General features: G+C 39.7%; 1 pseudogene; it reads left to right on the top strand.

Moving 5' to 3' along the window:
• The first annotated feature begins 2,449 nt into the window (after positions 1 to 2,449).
• Positions 2,450 to 2,566, top strand: LOC141343439 (5S ribosomal RNA; annotated as a pseudogene).
• Positions 2,567 to 22,693: the final 20,127 nt, after the last annotated feature.

A 22,693-nucleotide genomic window follows, 5' to 3' on the forward strand; every position in this document is an offset into this window, starting at 1 on the left:
CATGCACCGACGCGTTGCGGCTAACTTGCCTTCATCACACCCTGAAGAAGATTTTTGAGTGCCTTGGTCTGAGTAGTTTTTTTGAAGATTTGTAAAGATTCCCGCGACCAAAGAGCACCGATTTAAAGACTTTACACCCCAGCAGCATTTTGCATATTTTTTTGATTATAAGAAAATATTTTTAAAGGGGTTATCGCATGCCCATTTTCCACAAGTTCATATGATTCTTTAGGGTCTTAATGAAAAGTCTCTAATATACTTTGGTTAAAAATTCTCAATAGTAGTGTAAAAAAACAACCTTTTACCTTGTCAAAATCTGCAAAATATCAGCTCATTTTATCGCATGGGCCCTTTAAATGCAGTTAATGCGAGCCTTTAAATGCGAGCTCTGCTCGCCCTGCCCCTCTCTGCTGAGGGATTATAAGCCATAATGTTTACTTTAGCCGCATTTAGCTGTGTTTATCACGAAACTTGCCAACAAGCACATTATTAAGAAAGGCCATTTGCAAAGATGCATAAAAAAACTCTTATACTCACTTCTGCTGTGGGTGAAGCTGCATCACGAATGATTCACAAGAACATAGGCTCGGCGCTTTACTTTTTAAAAACGAAAGCAACATTGTCCTCTGCCTCTTAAGCGGCTCAGATGTCGGTAGTAAATGACTACTGCTATGTTCATTATTACATCCAACAACAGAACACCTCAATCGCTCAATTAGAGTCTTCCTCTGCACTAGGGTTGGGCGATGTCGACCAATTTGGCATCGTACGATGACTAACGTGAAACATTGCGATGGACGATGGCATCGTCCGCGGGGGGCAGGGAGAGGGCGGGAGTGCGGGATGGTTGTTGTTAAATAATTAATTCATAAAGAATTAATTAATTGTAGCCTACCGTTTCCACCAGTGCTTAATTTGAGCCGGATTTTTAAAGATCCGGCATTAACAAGTGCATTAGATCGTGACAGTGCATGCGTGCATACAAGACAGAGCAAGTGCGGGTTTATGTAGATGTATCTGGAGGATGTGTGTTGGTCCTTAACATATTTTCGACCAGTCAGCTTTAAGTCCAAAATTGCTCTCATTGATTGCTTACTGCTTAACCCACTCTCTCCAAACGCATTTAATGAGCAGTAGAATGTTTAGAGAGAAAGTGTAATATCAGAAATAATACCAAATCAAGCGAAATATTATTATGTATTAACATTATAAACACTATAAACATAGCTATAAGTCAGTTACCCTGACTCCAAAATGAATCATTTAAATATAACGGTATTCAGAACAGGAATGAAACAAAATATATAACGTTAAGAAACCAAAACAAACCGAAACTAAAAATACCAGACGTTGGGCTCACGCACCTCTGTAATTTGGCACAAATCCAAGTGTTTCCATATTCCCAATGTATTTGAATGATAAACTGTTATTTATAATGTATAGGCTTTGTATTGTACGTTTGTATTTCGATGGAAAAAAATATCCTCTTGTTTTTTTTTTGTTCCAAGCTCGGTTCGTTATGGTAAAACCATGAAAAAGGCATATTTGGTGTAGTTTATTTAATCTAATTTAATTAAAATTATTTTGAATTTTTTTCTGCTGTTTTTGTATGCCTCATTTATTAATGTAAACGAACTAGTTCATGTAATTCGTTTGGAGTTCACTGTAATTTGTATTGTGATCGCTAACAACTTCCTTGTTATTATTTCCTCATAATAATAATAATAATAATAATAATAAATTAAGTAAAGATGCGGAAATTGAAAGCATGCATTTCATCTGACTATATAGTGTGATTCAGTGTGTGTCTTTCGCGAGCGGGTTGCTGCTGCGGCGGGGGCGGGGCGGAGGATCGCGATGCCTGCTCAGCATCGTGATGTCTATCGGCCATCGGCGATGGACGATGGCATCGTCTATCGACCCAACCCTACTCTGCACCTGAGTCACACAATGGCGATCAGAGTTGGACTGTTTCAGCTCGGTGAGGGCGGGTCTAATGTAAGACGCTCATGTCAATCAACTGTGTTTCATCACAACGACAAGAAGCTGATTTTAAAAAGGGGATATTACTTTTAAAGATTAAAAAATACCACTGGGTGGATTCATTGTAGGGTGGTTGTGTACACAAACTGCCAAAACACATTATTGTTCAAACAATGTAAAAGTTAGTTTCGCATCCGATGACCCCTTTGAGTGACACTAGCTGTCAAATAAAACATGCATTATACCTGCTCTTTCATGAGAATGATTGTAGTTTCCTATTATCTGCCTTCCCTCAAACTGTTCCACTACCTGCCTCTTGAGCCTCTGCCTTCCTTCAGTCCTGCCTTAAACCATGGATGTTCTAAAATCTGCCCTAACGTCGGTCTCCTGCTGTGATGCCTGCCCACACACTGCTCTATCAGATCACGGAATTCTGTACAAGTTTTAAAGCGGAAACTCTGGTTAGTCCGGCAGCCATATCATCCTGTAGCCCAAGACTGGTTGCCCACTGAAGCTAAGCAGGGCTGAGCCTGGTTAGTACCTGGATGGGAGACCTCCTGGGAAAACTAGGTTGCTGCTGGAAGAGGTGCTAGTGAGGCCAGCAGGGGGTGCTCACCATGTGGTCTGTGTGGGCCCTAGCATGCCAGTATAGTGATGGGGACACTATACTGCCAAAAAGCACCGTCCTTCGGATGAGACGTTAAACCGAGGTCCTGACTCTCTGTGGTCATTAAAAATCCCAGGATGTCTTTCGAAAAGAGTAGAGGTGTGACCTCGGCATCCTGGCCAAATTTGCCCATTGGCCTCTGACCATCATGGCCTCTGAATCATCCCCATATTCCGATTGGCCTCATCACTCTGTCTCCTCTCCACCAGTCAGCTGGTGTGTGGTGGGCGTTCTGGCGCACTATGGCTGCCGTCGCATCATCCAGGTGGATGCTGCACACTGGTGGTGGATGAGGAGATACCCCTGACACTGTAAAGCACTTTGAGTGTCTAGAAAAGCGCTATATAAATGTAACGAATTATTATTATTATTATTGTCATAAATTCTCTGTATGACTGCATAGCACATGTTGTCATGTATGAAAACAGTTTCTGAAAAACACTGCATTTAGTATTGTATTCACTTGTAAACATACAAGGGCAATAACCTTTGTTTGTTACAGTTTGTTAATTTGTCATCAGTACTGTAGATATCCATTTTTAGATATTCTGCTGTATGTGTGTGTTATTGTCATTGTGTGCTGTTGTCTCACCACTGGAGAAATTTGGAATCAAAGCATGACGTTCTTTGGAGATAGAAACACTTATGGGCTGGTTTCCATTCACTATCTCCAAAAGCACTACAGCCAAAGACCAAACTGTTAATCTGACTGCCCATTCACAATCTGAATTGGAAGAGATTTAGAGAGTTCAGTAAGTCTACTAATAAATCTACTTTAAAGAAAGCATAACAGAAAATCTATAGACACTATAATGCCACCCACAGTATGCTATTTTAGAAAAAATAAGCTTTGGCTTATGTACAATATCTGACATATTATGGCATGAAGTGACCTTACCTTTAGAGCAACAGATGTTAATACGTTTACTACAGCCAAAGTCTATTAATTTGAGCTGCAGCGTCTCTGTGTTGACTAGCATGTTGTCAGTCTTGATGTCATTGTGGAGAACGCCCCGTTCAATGCAGTGTTTGGCTGCAAGCACCGCTTGCTGTATTAAGCGACGCGCCATGGATTCATCTAGGCGACTTCCATGGCGCATGCTAAATGCCAGCAAGGTCTCGCATGGATGTGGATATTCCATTACTATGACGTATCGTTCTGGCTCATCATACCACTCAATCATTTCTACGATGTGGGGACTTTTCGGAGGTGCGCATACAATCGCATTCAGAGCCACTTCCAACAGTAGAGGTTTCGCAGATCCAGGCTAGAGACACATATTTGACTGAAGGTTAGCTTTGACCTTTCTATGGCAAGCCATTTTAGCCTAAAATATTCAAAGTGTTTCTCGTCATAATTGCATTGTTACTAGTAACAATTAAATTAAAGAGCTCTATAATTCAATTTTTACTAGTAACAATGCCAATAAGAGAGCTATCTAATTAAATTCTCACTAGTAACAAATATAATTAGAAAGCTCTCTAATTCAATTATTACTAGTAAAAATTCCAATTACAGTGCAATTACGACAAGTAACGCTTAGTATATTTTAGGCTAAAATGGCTTGCCATACCTTTCTCTTCCATGTATAATACTGATATTTTGATACAGCAGAGTCGAAAAGTCTGAGAAGAATATTGAAAATGTTTTCCATTACAAATTACACATTAGCATAACAATTTTTCATCCTTTTAAAAACTTTTTCTAGATTTTCAATGTGTTTACGGACTTTTGAACTCATGTAAATTAAATGTAAATATATTTATTAATATAGTGTCTTTCCAACTTACCACATTAATATAATTGTTCCAGGCCGTATTAGTCAGGAATTTAATAGCAACCTGCAAAGAGACAAATAGTTAACATGTAAACATGTTTGATCAAAATAATCTGCAATGATCTACATGTTCAAATTTCACAAAAACGACTAACTTAAATGAGACTAAATGTTTTGTGAATAAAGCAAGAGTGGTTTACCTTCTGGCCACTAGATCTGCGAGTCCCCTCGAACACAGAACCATAGGCTCCCTGTCCCAAAGTCACTCCCACATCATAACGAGAGGAAAACGATGCTGAAAAAAAAAAGACCCATCAAAAACAACAAATCAGCACTACTTAATTACCTTACATGAACTGTAGAAGGCAGAGAGAATAGTTATTCAAATAATGTGCTCTTACAAAATGCATTAGGATTACAGTACATTAGCTAAGAGCAGACTAAACAGGCAATCAGGAAACCAGGAGAATGACATGATACAATGAATGCTACAGGTTTAATTTTGAATACTGAACAAGGAATTAGATAACTGATAAGTAGGAACAAATACAGCTATTATGAAAGTAGTGACAGTAGACTCACCTGCAGTTGGCCAATAACCGGTTAGACCTGTGACAATTTTTTGTTTAGGATTGTCCCAATCAGTGTCAGGTCTCATCCTGTAGCTGGATGGACCAGAGGCAGATGATGACTCGGGATAAGCCAAATCCACAATAGGTGTCAGCTCAAGACTTGAACCTGACATGGGTTTTGGTTCAGAAATGTTCAGACCCATGTCAGGTGTCAGCTTGAGAGTGGGTGGACTTGGGGCAGGCATCTCATCACTGGATGGTCCTGGGACAGACATCATCTCAACTACAAGACCAGCTGGACCTGGATCAAGTGTTAAGTGTGAATCAGCCAGATCCTGGTTAGTCGTAACTGTCAGCTCAAAAACAGATGGACCTGGATCAGTTGTAAACACCCAAAAGGGGATGGATAGAACTGGCTAGAGGTCTGCTGGATGCTGGTGAGCCACTGGGTCTACGGCAAATGGATATGGAGACACTTTGTTGCCTCTTTGGTAATGGAGGGCTGTGCGCCTAACAGCCCGCCATGTTCGGCGGAAGAACGCACAGATGCCTTTCTCCTTCTTCCTTATTTTTGATTGTTGTACTACAAAAAAAGAAATATAAAAGTAAATGAAATAATAAAAATCTTAAGTCAAATACTGAGTCTACAAATTATGAACATTGGGTGAATACAGATGTTACGTGAACTGCAAAAAAAAAAAAAAATGTTCTGACACCGGAATGCATGCACATCTTGCCACTTTGGACAAAAAAAATATTTTGATATTAATGGTTATTTCCTTTTTTCTTTTTCTTTTTTGCAACGTCAACACTACATCAGGTTGCCACTATCAGCTGTATAAAACATGCCATTACATTTAACTCCATTTCATTTGTCCTTTGAATATAAAATGCAGAATATACTGAAACAATTATATGTTAAATACTGAAAAGGGTATTAGACAATTATCAGAATCTTAAACACTTACTAATTATGCACACATGTGAAAGAGCAGACAAATAGGTAAAATGGAAGTCCAGAAAGCAGATTAAAAATTACAGTAGACTTACCAACAGCTGCTCCAAAACCAGATGGACCTGGGACAGGTGTCATCTCAGAATCCTGTCATGACTCTGGGCTGTGGGTTTTCCCTCCGCCTCCGGAGGTCGCTGTTTCCCTTCCCCCGGTGACACCTGTCTCGTCACTCACATCCACAGCTGTTCACAATCACCATTGTCTTTATAATCTCCACTCTCCCACCACTCTGTGAGTCTGCATTGTTTCCTGTATGCTGTCTTCCGTATGGTTTGTTTCTGTGTTTCTGGCTCCTGGATCTTTGACCGTGTTTCAGTTTTGTTTATTTGTGTGTGTGTGTTTCAAGTCGTGTTGTGCTGTGTTGGCCTTTTGGTTTTGTTTATTAAATATATACTTACCTTCCCTGCATTTGGACCCAGACCCCTCCTTATTCCAACGTGACAGAATGCAGACTCCCAAGATGGGTCGAGCGGGGAGGAATTTTTTCAGGGAGGCGGCATCCCCCCGTTTGGCGGCGGCGACCGCTATCTCTGTTCCTGACGCGGCAGTGACCGCTATCTCTGTTCCTGACGCGGCGGTGACCGCTATCTCTGTTCCTGACGCGGCAGTGACCGCTATCTCTGTTCCTGACGCGGCAGTGACCGCTATCTCTGTTCCTGTTGCGGCGGTGACCGCTATCTCTGTTCCTGACGCGTCAGCGACCGCTATCTCTGTTCCTGATGCGGCGGCGACCGCTATCTCTGTTCCTGACGCGGCAGCGACCGCTATCTCTGTTCCTGATGCGGTGGCGACCGCTATCTCTGTTCCTGATGCGGCGGCGACCGCTATCTCTGTTCCTGATGCGGCAGCGACCGCTATCTCTGTTCCTGACGCGGCAGCGACCGCTATCTCTGTTCCTGATGCAGTGGCAACCGCTATCTCTGTTCCTGACGCGGCGGCGACCGCTATCTCTGTTCCTGACGCGGCGGTGCCCGCTGGCGTTCCTCTGGGGGCAGTGCCTGCTGGTTTTCCTCTGGCGGCAGTGCCCGCTGATGTTCCTCGGACGGCGATACCAGCTCACATCCCTCCGTTGCACGGGCCTGGCCCACCATCCCTCCCCCTGTTTCACCAGTCCCCCGTTCCACCTCCCTCCAGATTTGTTTCGGCCTTAGGAAACGTCTGGAAGCCGTTCGTAGGGGAGGGGTACTGTCATGACTCTGGGCTGTGGGTTTTCCCTCCGCCTCCGGAGGTCGCTGTTTCCCTTCCCCCGGCACTTTCACTCCCTTGAGTGTGCACCCTTGTCTCGTCACTCACATCCACAGCTGTTCACAATCACCATTGTCTTTATAATCTCCACTCTCCCACCACTCTGTGAGTCTGCATTGTTTCCTGTATGCTGTCTTCCGTATGGTTTGTTTCTGTGTTTCTGGCTCCTGGATCTTTGACCGTGTTTCAGTTTTGTTTATTTGTGTGTGTGTGTTTCAAGTCGTGTTGTGCCGTGTTGGCCTTTTGGTTTTGTTTATTTGTGTTTATTAAATATATACTTACCTTCCCTGCATTTGGACCCAGACCCCTCCTTATTCCAACGTGACAAATCCAGTGTGGATGGACCTGAGTCAGATGAAGGCTTAGTTCTCAGTGCTCAGTTGGATCCACATCTGGTTTCAGCTCGATACTGGATAGACTTGGTACAGGTCCTGGGACATTCACTGTCTCAAAAACCAGTTTGGGTAGAACTGGATCCAGTGTTAACTTTAAATCGAGGCTGGATGGACCTGGGATATGTGATGGCTCTGGATCACTGTCAGGTGAGACCTCGAGACTGCATGTTCCTGAGACCGATGGCGGCTCATGATCAGCCGGATCGGCGTTAACTGTCAGCTCGATACCAGATGGACACGGATCGATTGATAACGCCCATTCAAGGCCAGATAAACCTGGCTGGAGATCCGCTGGATCATCACATGGAAATGGGGGCAATATGTAATCCCCGTAGCAACATAGGGTGCACCACATTATAGCCTTCCCTATTCGCCGGAAGAATGCGCGGATGCCTTTCTTCTTCCTCTTTTTGGTATGTTGTTCTAAGAAAAAAAAAATACAGAAATAAAAAGGTAAAATACATTACCAACACAGGATGCAAGTCAAATACTGAAGTAAAAATCATGAAGAATAAGGAACACTGGGTTAAGTTAGTGAAGTGGGACACTTACAGGTGTATTACTATATGTCCACAAAGTAAGTTTTTTTCATTGTGTTTCCTATTACTAATTTAATTTATTATGCCTACGGTTTTTATTTATCTTTCAGTCTATTGTTTTTCCCAACCTGTTTGGCTGTTCTCCATAGCAGCTGCTGCAGGAGAAGCCTCTTGTTGTGAAGCTCGTGTTGGCTCGGTGGTTTTTCCTCCAGCTGTTTGTGTAGAGTCACTCAACATCAGCTGAGCATCTGCTGACACCGAACTGCTGGAGTTGAGGTCCACGGACTCAAATGAAGGAGAAACGTGAGTTGACATTCTGTATCGCTGTAAAACTTTCAGATATTTTGTCGACTGTCTGTCTGGATAGACTTCGAGTCTCTGCTCAGGTGATTGTCTTCGCTGATGCTCGGATTCTCACTGAACTGAAGAGATTCGAAAAGTGCGCGCTTGTGGGAGTTCTATAGTATGACGTAACATTCCAATGAGGGGAGAAGGGAGGGGGGTAGTGCGCGCTGCGTGTTTCAAATTGAAAAGCGCGCGTCCATTTTCTTGTGTACGGCTTATGATATATACTGTGCACTGACAAAAGTAGGAACAAAAATTAGTTTTGAACTTCTAATAGGGTTATTTGTAGAGCTTAATTTGAGTCATTCAAGTCCAACAATAATTTTTATTATTAGTAGTAGTATTAATGTTGTTGCACTAACACGTTTTACGCTTAATACTGTAGTAAATTAAAATAACAATCTGTATATTATGTAAAATGATTAGTGACCGCAAACACGCTCCTCAATCATAAAGCATAGCCTACTACATACACTAAAACTTTTTTTTAACAATTTATTGAATATTGAATATATTTTATACATCTGCACCCATTCGAATTTTGTCAGAACCTCTAGTAAATTAATAGTTATTTTGTTTTGTTTTTTTCCCATATAGAATGATGGTGGGAGAATCGTGATAAAAAAAGAAAGAAAAAGATTAAAGAAAGAAAGAAAGAAAAAGAAATCGTGATTCTCACTTTATCCATGATCATGCAGCTCTAGTTGGTCATTTATCATAAATAAAAAGCCTTTTTTACACTGCTGTGTTTCGTTTCTGGCTTCCGGATTGGCGCTTGCAGGGTAAAAGTTTTTCTGGTGACAGCAGACTGTACTTAAAGGAGTAGTTCACTTTCAGAACAAAAGTGTTTTACTCTACAAATAGCAAACATTTCTTCCAAAACTTTTATGTCAGCTTTGGGTCATTACAAATACTATGTTTATTTAATTCTGAATGTTAGCACTTATAATTCAGTTAGTTTTGAGTTTTGCCGTTCTGTCGGTGCTGGCTGTGCATTATGATCGAACTTGAAATTATTATTATTATTGAAATGATATTGTATTTTCTACTTGATCTCATTTGCATTAACAACATGACGGTGTAAATGTACTTTGTATAATGTGCCCATGGATATACCTACATAATGTAATACTAAACAAGAGATGACTCCGATTAATGGCATTATTTCTATTGGATCGGGATTACGTTGTTGTATTGAGTTTATGAATCAACTCAGAATTTTTTAATTTATTCTTGGATATAAATTTGGATATAAATGCTATCATAATTTATCATCGTGCAGTGATTCGAAGGAAATGACTGAGTAAATTGAGAAAATACGTTCAAATGCAGAACAGAAACCAGCCGGCGCTATGTTAAGCAAATTATTTTGTTATATAGTCAGCGATGGTCATATAAATTACAAACAAGTAAAATGTTGTTTCTTTGTTGATTATTTAAGAACACAGAAAACAGACAAAACAGTAAAGTTAAGAAGCATTATTTGAGACTAGGGCATATATAATCTGTAGCTGAACTAACTTTACCCTGCGCTGATGTAATTTTTGTTTTTGTGAAAAAGGCCAATTATAAACATATACTGTCCAGTGCCCCTTTTACACAATCAAATACTACATTATTATTAACTATATCCACATTTGAAAAATCTCTTAGCCAGAATCACAACAGGTTTATTTTAAATGATCAGCATTTGGAGAGATGATGAAAGTAAAGCAGTTAGCATGCTGGACAAAGGAACATCTCATCACAGTCCTGGTGGAACCACCTGCTGCATCTTGCACTCTGAATCTGTAGAATAATATCAAACATAGGAAAATCTCAAAACCTCAAAAGAGCCATGTAAACATCATTTCAGTTGAAACATAATACCTTCCTTTACATATTATATTATTTATTTTTTAGATATTATTGCATATTTTTAAGTAAATATTCTTACATGAATAAAGCTTGATAAAGTTTGTATTGCTTTTAAAATTGGGAAAAAAGAGAAACCATCTATACACAAGCACTCATTTTTACACCAACATTTTATAAAGTATGCAGCAACATCCGTTCTCTGTAGGCTTTACCTTATCTTGTAAAACACAATAGTGACAAATCTCTGCCAGATTATTTAGAAGAAAAGCAACCATAGAAGCAGGGGCGTCGACGGGCCCCCCCTCGCCAAGGGCCCCTGCAAAGAAGGCCATACCATGCATGTAATTATTTTCCAAGATATGTCATTTCTGTAGTTACACAAAAATTGCATAAAATGCATAATTTGGATATCAAGTTAAATTAAATGGCACATGTGGATGGTCTGATATATTGCCATTTATACTTTAACCATCTAAACCACTGGTCTCAAACTCAATTCCTGGAGGGCCACAGCTCTGCAGTTTAGCTTCAACCCTAATCAAACACACCTGATCCAGCTAATCAAGGTCTTCAGGATTAACTGAAACCAAGCAGGTGTGAGTAAGAGCTGGTTGGATCTAAACTCTGCAGAGTTGCAGCCCTTCAGCAGTTGAGTTTGAGACCTCTGATTCGAACTAGATCTAAAGTAAATCTGTAGTAGAGTATACCAAAGAGACAAAGCTGTGTCTTCAAGTACTGTGTTACTAAAGTAACACTTTTCAACAGAACATCCCTTGCCGTTCATGAATGTTATAGTAAAAATTAATCAATTATGCAAAGTATTTGCCTATAGAACTAACAATGTAAAAGGTACTTCATTAAAAGAAGATAGTACTGTTAAGCTTTGGCAATTAAATTAAATGTTTCAATAACGTGTTTCATTAATGTTAAAATGGTGATTACTTGTAATGATATGTATAAGTACAATGAGTAGATATTTTACAAGCATGATCATGTTGGAATTGTGAACTAAGAGTTTATAAATTTGTTCACAAACTCGTGGATTTTTAACAATTTTAAAAACGCCTAGCCTACTGTATTTTGTGGATTGAAGGCATCTTGTTAACTTCCATGGAGTTGCCTTCACAGGATCCAGCAGAATTGTCTTCTGTACTGTAGTTTTGGGAAAATTACCTGTAATTTAACAACACACTACACACATTACAACTCTTGGTGCATCATCATCTTTATGCTAAAATGTGTTGATAATATATCAGTTTTTTGTTGTTGTTGTTGTTGTGTGTGTTTTTTTTTTTTTAAAGTCTCACCATGAGCATCTAGTGATGATGTCATGTCAACCAAAAAAAGTGTGTGTGTGTGTGTGTGTGTGTGTGTGTGTGTGTGTACAACTAAACTGTGCACAAAATGTGTTTGTTAATATCTATCATAATTGGGTTCAACTAACTTGACAACACTTTACTACATTCTCATATCAAGCTAGTTTGAAAGCACTGTTAAACTGTGCCTTTTAGCTCACTCTCCAGTTCTTGCTTGGACGCAGTTCGTCCTATGTCCCAAAAAAATTAGGAGGCGCTGGTGGCAAAAGAGCCAGTAATCATGGAGGTGGCTAAGGTAGAGTAGGCAGTAATCATGGAGGTAGCAGAGCCAGAGAAGGTGCTGGTGGCAGAGCAGCCAGTAATGATGAAAGTGGCTAAGGCAGAGGAGGCACGGTTGGCAGTGGTTGTGATGTCTTCTCCAGAGGTGAAGTGGTCAATATACTGAAGACTTGGGTGCTTTTTTTTTTTTTTTTTACTTTATTTTATAAGGGATTTTTGTCTGCTCCTCTATATATGGTTTTAGATGATCTGTACTGACCTTGCCACAGCTATCCACAAGGTCAGCGGATTTTCCCTCAACTTATGAAAGGACCAAGGAAGTCACGATCAAGCTTCCCCCCTTTACGCTGCTGGGATCGAATATTTTGTCCCATACTAGATCCCCAGTGCTAAGTGCCCAATGTTTTTTTTTTTTATTATTACTGCCATTTAATCCCAGAAAATGCCTCCTTCTTTTGCAATGACTTCCAATGCATCGTCAATCAACACATTATAACAAAAAGGTTAATTATTTAAATACAGCATCAAAATCTTTCCTTAGGTAGTGGTAGAGATAATAAAACTTGATTATTTTCTTAAACCTAGTAGTCCTCTGGGATTTCTGAAAGGTAGCATGCCTCTCTGCCAAACATGAGGAAAAATGGAGAGTGCTTGGTTGTAATTTGTATTTTTGTCCAGTTTATCCAAGGCCCTAGGTTTTTCAGACATCACATTGTCAAGTCACAAACACAATATATATATATATATATATATATATATATATATATACACGAGAGAGAGAGAGAGAGAGAGAGAGAGAGAGATGCAACAGGGTTTCCTTAAGTTTTGTGTTCCCTAATAACATTTAACAATTACGAAAAATGAATTAACAAAAATAAATCCACATATTACCTCTGTATTGTCCCATTCAATTTCTTCACCAGCCCATTGGTTTTGGGATGATAGGGTGCACACAAGCTCCTTTTAATCCCCAAAACTGTGGATACATCTCTATCTGAAAGTAATTTCAGTCATTACAGTACAGACATATGTCAACATTAATTTTTTTGTGTTGTTTTTGGAATTTGTAGGGTTTGTTGTATTATGTTATATTTTGTTATGTTTGATTAAATTGTTGTATTTGCATTGTATTTTTAGGTTGCCTGTTGTACATCTGGCCTAGGACTGCAGATGAAAATTAGCCTTTTGGCTAACTCTGGCATATTTTGACTTGTCATGTTAATATGCATTGTCCTTGTAATAATAAACTAAACTAAAACAGTACAGAAAATTATTCATGAGGGGTAAAGGGAGTATAGTGCAATAAAATATAAATATTTCCAAATATATTTTAATTGTTCATTAATTTGAATTGCATAACAACATTTTAATATTTAAATTGTTGTATATATATACAATGGGGGAAAAAAAAACATATTTTCATTCAAAACAACATATATCATGAAACACAGCATTGACAAATTCCCTTCCCTGATCAGTCAGAATTCTTTTGGGGGCTTCAAACTGGTAGAAGAATTTCACGATGCAATTTGTAACCTCACTGGCTGACTTCGATTTGAGAGGGTATGTCTGGGGCCACTTTGTAAAATAGTCATTCAAAATGCAGATATATTCATGTCCATCCTCAGTAGGGGTTAGCCTCCCTAAGGTCCATGCCTACAAGTTCAAAAGGGCTGCTGACCTATATATAACAAACTATAACATTTTGTTAAAACACATTAAAGCAAGACAAATATTGTGCAAAATGTTTCCCAATTAGTAATCTACTTAATTTACAATACCTCTATTGGGATGTATTCTACTGTCTTCTTAATATCACTGTGTTTGGCATACTACACACCTGGCGACCTTCAGCACAACAAACATTATTCAGTTATCAGACTACTGTAATTGATGGTTCATCCAAAACCATTCACTCAAGTTTAGCCAAAAAAGAAAGATTATCATCAGCTGATAATTTATAATAGGTCCCTGATTATATAATTTCTTTCTTTATCTAAAGAGAAATTAACTTTTTATATTATTAATGTCCCTCCTCCAATGCAAGTGAATGGGCATCGGTTTTTGGTCATCCAAAAGTCCTTTTAAACATGTTTCTTTAAATTGCATTTGATGGGGAAATCCATTGTTAATTTCTCTTACATAAACAAAGCAAGTTATATATATTCAGTGGCCTAAGTTTTTAGGTGATGTATTTCTATAATTTGCATGTGTGCAATGTAAATAACAATGTGTTATTATATCACAGACAACAAATATATACTTACCCAACCATCAATATCTGAACTCATTCCAGCCGAGTAGTACCTTTTGGTGCATATGGAAATATACCCAACATAATCGTCAGTACTATTTGTGTCTATTAGTCTTTCCCAAGTCATGCATTGGTTTTAAGGACGAACATCTAAACTGATGTAAATGCAAACTGCTGTAAAGTGCCATTTGCCAGCTATCTTCTACAGATGAATGGCTTATGGCCCTTTGTACTAAGGGGAAGAAACAGTTTTTTAAATGTCCCGTAGCTAATAAAATTTTGTAAATTAAACTATATGCTCTTTTACAAAGCCTTTATTTTGTTTTGTGGGTGCACTAGAACATGCGCTCATACTTGGTGGTTCGAAAAAATGCATTTTTGCTGAAACAAATGGCTTGATTAGTTCTGGGTTTGATGAAGGTCTGCCTCCCAAAAAAACAATTTGTTGTGATTGGTTAGCTGTCCCACTGCGTTTCAATTGGAAAACATCTTAGAGGACATTTTTGTACTGCCAGACCCCTTCCCAAAGCAGCAAACTAGATTAATACCATGAACCAGGCAACCCCTTACCTGTGTTTTTCCAACTTTATACCTGTGAAAGTGCATTGGAGCGGCAGTCAAACCCGTGACTTCCCACCCGTGAACTCGTACTAGATCGATGTACTCCCAGTTCCGAGCTCTGACATAACATAGCCCGTAAAACACCAATGTGTACCCTTAAAGGTGCAGTGTTTATGCAAGTAGTACACAGTGGAAAAATAGAGTTTAGGACAATTATAACGATGCAATCAATTTAATATTATAAAAATAACAAAAGCGCCCAGGCAGTTTGGCATGACTTGCCCTGGAATGCTACAAAGTTGTGAGTGGTGATTAGAAGTTGTGATTTATAAGCTCAAAAACCTGCCTGGAACGCAGCATAATGTGATTCTTACGTTTTAAATATGGATATTTGTCTTGCAAAAACACATCAGATCACTTTTACTGACCCCTCTGGAGCCATGTGAGGCACTTTTTATTATGGATCGACTTGTTTTGGACTGATGGAAAGAAACACTTGTCTACGCTGTTCAGTCTATGCCATTCTAAAGCTTGGGAGTGCTATTTTTAATATAACCCTGATTGTATTTGTCTGAAAGAAGGAAGTCATATACACCTAGGATGCATGGAGGGTGAGTAAATAATCCGCTACAATAATGTTGGTCCTATCATCAGCCTGCGAGATCGCCAATACATAATATTATCATTATTGTGCTCATTTATTTAAAAATAGCTCCAGCATAAGGCTACCCTTTTACAGTGCTAACTGATCATCGCAACCTGGAATCTTTGATCCAGAGACTTAACTACAGACAGGCAAGATGAGCTTTATTCTTCACACGATTTAATTTCACTGTGACATACCGTCCAGGCTTGCGGAAAACAAAGGCTGATGCCCCGTCTTGTCAATATGAATAATTCTCGCTGCCATCCACCAACGAACCCATAATCTCTCCCATTACACCCGAATACTGACTATTTTTGACTCCATTTCCCAAAACCCCCGTGCCTGGGGCTGATCACCTGCACAGGTGTCAGCCATTTTCTCAGACTATTTTAGCTGTGCTCTCCTTACCCTCCTTGTGAAGTCTTGTTCTGCCACTGCTGAGTGTTTATCTTCTGTTTGAAACTGTTGCGAATCTGGACTGTTGTTTCTCTGCCGATTGCTCGCTGCCTGCCTTCATGACCCAGCCTGTCTTGTGGATTTACTCTCTGTTCTGCCTGCCCCAACATTCTGCCTGGACTCTGTGTATGATTTCGCCTACGTTGTCCCTTACGCTATTGATTGACCATTGCCTGTCTTACCTATATTGTAAATCAATAAAGCTGCACATGGATTCCAACACCACTCCTTGTTACAGAGACCAAGAACCTGATGGTCACTCTTGTTGAGCTCCACGATCATATGTGGAGATAGAAGAAACCTACAGAAGGACAAACATCACTGTAACTCTCCATGGACCTGAGCTTTTTGGTCATGTGGCCAACCTCAATCAAACTAAGTACTGAGTTAAGGGTATGGATACTTATGCAATGTACTTATTTCAGTGTTTTTATTTTTAATACATTTATGAAGTTGCCATTATGGTATATGGAGTGTAAATTGATGTGGGCAAAATATTGTAAAACTGTTTAACAAAAGGCAGCAACATAAAATATGAAAAAAATTAAGGGGTGTGAATACTTTTGCAAAGCACTGTAGGTTTTCAGCTTTTAATGCAAAACACCAGACGGGGATTGTGCTGGGAAAAAGTTTGATTTGAACATGTTTAGTGTTATTAAGTTTAATTGTTTAATGACAGTAAATCTCCTATTCACTTTATTAATGGTTTAGAGCTCCATCTACTGGCAAATTTAATGTTACTTTAAACCAGGGGTGCCCAACCCTGTTCCTGGAGATCTACCTACCTACAGACTTTAGTTCCAGCCCTGCTCCAACACAGCTGTCTGTAATTATTGAGTGTTACCCAAGAGATTAATTAGCTGGATCAGGTGTTTGATCAGGGTCGGAGCAGAACTTTGTAGGATGGTAGATTTCCAGGAACAGGGTTGGGCATCCCTGCGTTAAACTGTGATTTCTGGTGTTCACGTGAAAACAGGAAATAGTGAGTGCTCCGTGCCGACAGCAGTAACGATGGCTCTCTTTAATCAGTGTATTTCTGTAATCTTTAACCTTGCAACAGCATCACTTTTTTCACTCCATACCCAAGACCTGTGGGCAAACAAACTTCTTGTCTTCAGAGTTGTTTGAGGGGAAGAAAATTAACTGACTGTCAAAACAAACACCAAAGCTATGCTGAGGACAGTACACTTTAAATTACTTAAATTTAGTTCTAAATAGCACAAAAACAAAAGAAATGCGGTTTGGGAAAAAAACAAGGTAATAAAGATATTATATATTTGAAGGGGACAAAATTGAAGTAGTATCTTCATATAAATATCTTAGAATAATAAATATCTTAGCTCTTTAAATTTTACTAATCATATAATTAATCTTCAGAAGAAAGTTAAATCTAGACTTTTTTTGTATCCAAGAGTTTTATGTATCCAAATAGATCTATGTTTACCACAAGAAATATCTTGTTGAAACCACTGTTTTATCCTTGTTTGACTATGGTGACGTGGTACATAGAAAGATGTGTTTTTCCATTCAGCAAATAGATTGAACACTGTTGCACCTTACAAATTCATCATTGGAAATTATTCTCTCTTTGGACCTAATTGCATACAAGACAGGAAATGGTATATCTTTATTTGTAAAGTTATTTTATGTTTATTACTTGAATATCTTTAAAAGTTGCTGCAACTTCATATTAATGCATATACAGTTAGATTATCTAATTATATTTCCTTCACAATCCCTAGAAAGAAATCTACTTATGGTAATTTCTCTTTTGAATTTGCTGCCCCAGATGATTACTGTGCATTTAAAAATTACTAGTACGTGCTTTTATTTCAACCTGCAAATGTTTTAAGTAAGATTTAGTTTTGTTCTGTGTATCTTATGTGTATTGTAATGTATGTTTGAATGTTAATATTATTATATTTATAAACTAATGAAGTTGCTATATGAAACGTTACAGGTAAATGACTCAGAAAAGATTCAAGTTAAACCTCTGCATCCAATGTACATTTTATATTGTTACAAGCAATTAATTTTATTTATTTTGTGCAAGTTTATTGTCATTTTACATTCTATGTGCATATCGCCGGCTACTGGCCTTATTTGACTAATGAGCCTCAATCTTTTCTGACACTAAAGGCTGACAGACATTGTACAGTATCTTAAAACCAAGTCCTATTGCACCACATGGCCAATTTTAATCTGTATTTTCAGGGGTAAATATCACACCGCTGTGCAATACACTATAAATATAAAACATTTAGGAAATTTTAACTATATTTTTGTACTTTTATGGATCCATAAACATGACCTCTATAGGATCACTGAAGGGCTGGAGCATTTGATCAAATATATGGTGTTCAATAATGGTGCGTTTATCACCTTTAACCCTATGATTATTCAGGTAGGGTAAGGACAGTCAAATCTAGCCAAAACCAAAAGTTACTCACCTGCCCGCAGGTTGCAGTCCTTCAGGAATGACGTAGAAGACTCCCCTTGTGGTTGTTCGTGGTTAAGGTTTATTTAATAGTTATAAGTAAAATCTCACGAGAGGCACTAGTAACAATAAAATTATTATTTATTGGTTACAATACAAAGCAGTTAAATGCAAAAATAAAATAAAAAATCAGCTAAGCTATTTGTTATATAATCAAACTTTTCAACAGCAATATTGGAGATGCTGTTAAGCGTCCCTCGTTAGGGAATCAGGTATCCTCTACGCTTAATGCAGTCAGCATCTGAAGAGTGGTTTACTCCTCAGACCTTTTATACAACTTTTTGGGTAATTACCATTACACATCAATTAATCATCATATTAGTCATCAATTCCTCAATGTCCTGTATGTTCCAATCTTCCTGCTGTAGGCGTACCAGTCTCTGCAAGTCATTCTTAATGAGACGGTGGTCCTTCCTTTGTCTCTTACGTTGTTGTCTGCGTCTAGCACTTGTAGTCTCTTCCTTCACAGGCTGCAGACTCAGGACGAAGTTTGATCTGTTAACGTCTTACCCTGCCGGGCCTCAGACTCAGAACTTTGTGTAACTGTTATGTCTTTCCCCGACGGGACTCAGACTCAGTACTTAGTTGCTCTGTTTTGTCTTTCCCCTACGGGACTCAGACTCAGAACTTTTGGAGAGGTACCTATTATAACTTTCCGATGAGGAGGAGATTGCAATTTGGTGCTTCTCCATTTCCATGCTGTGATTGGTTGGTTCCATCAGAGCGGGGGACATGGGGTAGCCCACCCTTCTTTCCTCTTGTGGAAGTCATTTGCATAGTCCAAACACAAAGTTAAAAAAGGTGTCAATAATGTTTTACTGGTGCATTTCTCATTTTCAAAAACACAATCAGAAAACATTTGGTCATGTAATGAACACATTAAGTCCAAACATGATGGGAAAAGATTGAACTGTCATGCATGCATTCATTTGTCCATTAACAGCTGAGTTTGTGTAAGATGTTGCACTACACATCGCTGTCAGTGAGAATACTTATTTCTCTGAATAAGTATAAGATGTGTGTGTTATGGTTCGCATCAGTTCAAGGTTTGAAAACACAGTTATGAATGGATTTGGATGGATCCTTGTGATCTCTCTTTGTTTCCCCCACTGCGTGCTGCGTCTGGAGATCCTAAGGAATTTTTATGGCCACCACAGGCCAAACCTTAGGAAACAGTATCAAGGTGGGTGAAGGGCAGAAACTGCGTCTTGACCAATAGGAAGTTCTGTTCTTCCTGGGTTTTTGTCCCAAAGGTCTCTTCTTGCCCTCTAAGAGGTGTCTGGCAGTTGTCCTGGCATCCTTATCTGATGGCGTTGGACAGTTTGCTTATGTTAGTCCACCAAGATCCAATCAAAATGTAGCAAACCTTTGTCCACTATTGTGGCCAGGGAGGGGCCCTCGCCATAAACTGGGCCCTGGAATGCGTGGTCCACTACATCCCCCCCTGATCGGCTTGATCGAGGACCTGAAGTCGTTGATCTGGGCGATGCACTGAAAGGAACAGCAGGAACAAAACACACACACCTCACCTCCTCCATCTGACCATTGGCATTCAAGTACAATTTGGCTCAATATGTTACATATAGAGCTAAATTAACTAAATGAGTGGGTCATGAGAATCATTTCTAAACAGCATTCTAGAGAAGGTTCCTATAGGTGTAAGGAAAAGTTGTCCTAAAGATAATTTAAAGGCTATGTTTAAGATCTCTACAGAAAGTATCAAGGTAAGAGTAAACATCAAAACTGTTTGGGCAGATTTAGCAGGAAACCAATTCCTTAAATGTCTGGATTGACATAATTTGGTATGGCACTCTTGAAGCTGTAAGCTACGTGCACCTGCAATGTTTACATAGTTCCTTGCAATGCCTGAATAGAGAATCCTCAACTTGTTCGCTTGGTACCACAAATGACAAGATTGTTTATATTGTCTAATTATTGGGAGCAAAGCTCACTCAAATCATAAGTATGTATTGCATTAATATACAGACCAATTAATGAGAGTGGTCATGTTGTATGACATTCATTATCCTGGCTACCCAGTGAATGGTGCGACTCAAGGGGCTGTATATTGACCAGCAGTGGAGGTTGTAAATTTGAGTGTCCTGTCTAAAATCTGAAGCTGCTTCTGGAGGGCTGCCTCATAGGTCCAATCAACTACACCTTTCTTCGGAAGGATCCCTTGTAAGGGAGATTGGTTAGAACTGACAACAACAAATTAGAACAACACTGACTGTGATCTGCAATGTTTTACTTTACATGTGGGAAGTAAACTAGTTGATCAGTAGTCTCATAGGGGCTTGACCCCCCTTTACCTGACATCCAAAGGGATTGTCATGGGCATACAAAATTATAACCTTGTAGGTTATAGACACTGACTGAAAAGTCTAAACTAGAAACAAACTGAAGTGGAAAGTAAAGAACCCTTCTTTGGTTGAAGGTGATGTCTGATGTGATACAAGGGCTGGGTGTCTGCTGGCATGGATAGACCTTGTTCAACTATGGGGTACCCCCCCTTTTCCCCATGTCTCTTGTCAACACTCTGATGTTAGGTGGAGGGGGAGGGGCCCCGAACCTGGTTATGCTGAGAAGACCAGGTGTCTGTCAGTGGAGGTATTCTCCTCTGACTTGAGGTCTTTGAGGGCTTTACGAAGTAGGTGCTGGATCTCTGCTAAGTTCTCAGCATCCTTACTCTCAGTTCCTCTAGATTTCCTACTTCTGTAATTACTACAATGTTTGTGGCCATTCTCATAGCCATCTCTACCCTTCTTCTGTCTTTGCTCTCTGTCCTCCCACTGCCTGCTCTCCTTTCTGGGGGCATGTCTGTGATTGTTATGTCCCCTGTAACCTGAGAACCTAGGGCTCTGGCTGTTCTGCTGGAGATTGCTGGAATGGACAAACCTGTTCCTGGGAAGTTCTGACACTTCCATTTGCAGGGGAGCCTTACAGTCATTTCCTGGTTCGAGCACAGATGTATCTGGCTCTCTGTCTTTCCTGTTTGTGCCTACCCTCTCACTGTCCCATGCTCGCACTGCAAGCTGTCTCAGTTCTCCTGCAGACATACGGTCAACATCTACCAGAAGTATGAGTGGTTTTCTAACAGTTGGGTATAGATTACTCACAAACAAACTCTTAAACATGACATCCTCCTCTGCCCTGGGGTCATCTCTACCAGCAAAATACATTTTCCTCAAGCGCTCATAGTACTCTCTGGGAGACTCATGACGGCCTTGCTTGATTCGGAAAGCTGAGAAACGAGAGGCAGATGGGTTCTGATACAGAGTATACTCTGACAGAAGGGCTTTACACAATTCGTCATAATTGTTAGCGATAGCTGGGCTCTGTCTATCTATGAAACCATGGACGGTTCGTGTGGTGGTCTTTCTCAGAAGAAAGACTTTGTCAGCCATACGTGCCTCAGGGAAGTATGTCAAAGCTGCATTAACATCCTTCAAATACAACTCTATGTTGTTATCAGAAGTCTCGGGGTTAAACACATCTATGTCACGTGCTAATTCTCTAAGAATATGCAGGCGGCTGTCTCTAGATGGCTGTGTGCTAGGAGACTCAGGTAAGGAATAGCTAGCTTTTCTACCTAGGGTGGAGTTAGAAGCTGCATTATAGGAGTGAGTGAAATCAGCACTCATGGTGAGGCTGTTAGGGGCTGTAAAATTACCATTTTCCTGGTAAGACTGTCCCTGTGAAAGATTCACCAGGGGTTCCCTCACAGCTGAACTGGTGGAGTGGGTATGCACCTTCTGTGGTTCAGGTTGCTTGTGGGGGAGGTGCCTGCGTTTTTCCAATTCACTCATCCTTGTTCCTATTACTTCACATCTCTGTTCTGCAATGCCATCTTTGTTTGCTAACACAGATGTTCTAGCTGAAGCTTCAGCTCGTACTCTACTCAACTGTTCCCTATGCTGGACTTGAGTAACGTTCGAGTTAGAAGATTGTTGCGTGAGCATATCACAATTCTTGCGTCTAATTTCTTGTTGCCTTTTCAGCTCAGAAATTTCAAGCAATGCTGACCTTAACTCAGCTTTGGTCTCACTCAGATTAGTACTTACTGCACTTAATCTCTCTGTCTGTACTGACATGTCTTTATGGGAATGGGTCAACTCTGTTTGCAGAGTGGCCACGTCAGTTTTCAGCTTATTCAGCTCTACTTCCTGACTATCAGTAAAAGACTGTAAGAACTTAGTATCTGAAGACAATCTGCATACTTTAGCTCTTAACTTCAAATTGTCCTTACGCAACTCAGCCAACTCGTTTTTGAGTTCCTGAAACTTTA

The sequence above is a fragment of the Garra rufa genome, chromosome 9 (assembly GCF_049309525.1).
Source record: "Garra rufa chromosome 9, GarRuf1.0, whole genome shotgun sequence".
NCBI classification, from domain to species: domain Eukaryota; kingdom Metazoa; phylum Chordata; class Actinopteri; order Cypriniformes; family Cyprinidae; genus Garra; species Garra rufa.